Consider the following 2,697-nt stretch of genomic DNA (forward strand, 5'->3'; position numbering starts at 1 on the left):
CCTTAGGATCCAAGCCGTGTCTGTGACCTACACCACAGCTCATGGCAATGCCGGATCCTTAACCCACTGAGCAAGACCAGAGATGGAACCAGCATCCTCCTGGATACTAGTCAGAGTCATTTCCACTGTGCCACAGAGGGAACTCCTCCAGCTTCTTCTTTTGACAGTTTAACATCATGCCAGAGAGCACAGAAAAAATAAGGGCTCAGATGCATTTTCACAGAGCAGGCGATGAAGTTTGAATTTACAACACAGATACAGTCCGTGAATGGCTGGCACAATACACAGATTTAGTCACTCAGTCCCCTATTTATGGATTTTGTATTTATTTAGCCTTTTGCTGTTAGCAACATTCAGCAGGATTTTAACCAAATCGGAAATTATTTGTTCATTCGATCCCTGGCCTCGATGAGTCGGTGAAGGATCTGGCATTGCTGTGAGCTGTGGTGTAGGTCACAGACGAGGCTCCAAACCCGTGTTTCGGTGGCTGCGGCGGAGGCCAGAAGCTGCAGCTCCGATTCAACCTCTAGTCTGGGAACTTCCATATTCCTGGGTGTGGCCCTAATTAAATAAATAAAGGACAAAAAATAAAATAAGACCATTTAAATAAAAAAATAAATGGCTTCTCATCCAGTAAGAAAGGTGAAATTATACAAATAACTGTAATGCAAAGCACAACATTCTGGGCATCAATTCAGTCCTACCTAAACGCTAAGGAGTAAGATCACCTCCAGTTGCACGAAGTAGGAGGACTTGGAGGAGGTGCTAACCATGCAAACGGACCTTCACAGAGACGAGGGCATTTCAAGTAAATGGAATTCCACGAGCTGCCGCCTTCAGCCGGAACCTAGTTTTGGTGCAGCTTAGAGCAGAGGTCCTTCCAGGGTGGTTCCCAGCCCAGTAGCATCAGCACATCTAGGTTTTAAGGCCCTACTCACGAACAGGAACAGGCCGCTTCAAAAAGTCCATCAGGTGATTTTTTTTTTTTTTCCTTTTTAGGGCCGCACCTGTGGCATATGGAGGGGTCGAATTGGAGCTACACCGCTGGCCTATGCCACAGCCACAACCACACCAGATCCTTAACCCACTAAGTGAGGCCAGGGATTGAACCTACAAACTCACGGTTCCTGGTCGGGTTCGTCTCCACTGCGCCTCGACGGGAACTCCCGTCAGGGGATTCTGATGCAAACTCAGGCTTGGGAAGCACAGGCAAAGAGTACATGAAGGAGACCGGTAACGTAGGAAAGCTGTCTCCAATTTTTCGGTGTTTTTTGGCCATGGTGTGCAGTGGCTTGCTGTGGGATCTCAATTCCCAGACCAGGGACTGAACCTAGGCTGCAGTGGTGAAAGCACCAGATCCTAACGACAGACCATCAGGCCCTTACCTCCAAATTTCTGACCCTTGCCTATGCTGGTAAAGCTTACATGCTTGGGCACACCCTCGTGTATTTCCTTTTAAGGTCATGTGCATGGTATGTCAATCTTACATAAATTATAAAACACATAACAGATGTAAAAAGAAAAAATAAGTAGGGATACAGGCTCTAGAATGTTCTTCCAGCACTCCACAGGTCATCTTGACTGCTCCACTCTGGAGGCCACTGAAGTGGGCAGCAGCTGTGTGGTGGAGGCCCTCCTGTTCCAGGTGAGGTCTTTCCCTGCCTGGTGGGAAATAAAAAGGCAAGTTAGGGTCCTGCTGGGGACCTTCGTGCTGAGTGTCTGGGTGGAGAGTGGAGCAAGACGGCCACTTAATCAGCCACTCCAGGGTTTCTCCGGAGAAAACTGTCCTACGACAATCCTCCCTCCCAGACTCTGGGGCACGTCTCTGAGTGGCAGAAAAACTGCCATCACAACATGGGAATGTTGAGTTTTCCCAGCTACATTGAGTTTTTCGGGGTCACGGGTCTCTGGTTTCCCCCTATCCTCCTCCACAGTGTCTTGCAGAACTGTTATTATCATTATTATTTTTTTGTCCTTTTAGGGCTGCAACTGCGACATATGGAGGTTCACAGGCTAGGGATCAAATCGGAGCTCCAGCTGCTGGCCTACACCACAGCCACAGCAACAGATCCAGATCCCAGACATCTGCGACCTACACCACAGCTCATGGGCAACGCGGGATCCTTAACCCACCGCGCGAGGCCAGGGATCGAACCTGCCTCCTCATGGGTATGAGTCAGATTCACTTCTGCTGAGCCAGGACGGGACTCCCAGAATTGCTTAGATTTAGTTTTTTAGCCTGGTGATATTCTTACTGGGTTTGCATGGAAACTGCAGATGAACAGGGGCAAGTTTACAATTTTACAATAACCCCGTGATCTATCTTAGTTCTGCTCCAACGTTTCTCACTGAAGTTCTCACAGAATCTACCATGACGTTCGTACACACCCGCTGTTAGGTGAAATAATACTTTATACGTTTTTCTCGTCATCCTCAACACCTCTTTCACCTCCCGCTGCGGACCTTTTAAAGCCTATCACCCCAGACGCCCTCAGGTCGGGGCCTGGGCCCTTGCACCACGCGGCCGCCGCCGGCCGGGATCCGCCCTCCGCAACGACCTCGCTCGGGACCCGCCACCGGACCGGCACCTGCGCGGCTGAAAGGGGGCCCCCGCCGCCCGCTCCCGCGGGCCCGGAAGTCGGTTGTCCCATCCGCCCCCGCGCGCCCGGAAGTGGGCCGGGCCCGCCCCCAGCCCCG

This window comes from Sus scrofa, chromosome 12 (genome assembly GCF_054392235.1).
Source record: "Sus scrofa isolate SSC_HxYL_T2T_F1_AM1 chromosome 12, Sscrofa_HxYL_maternal_Yorkshire_Landrace_v2.0, whole genome shotgun sequence".
Taxonomy (NCBI): Eukaryota; Metazoa; Chordata; class Mammalia; order Artiodactyla; family Suidae; genus Sus; species Sus scrofa.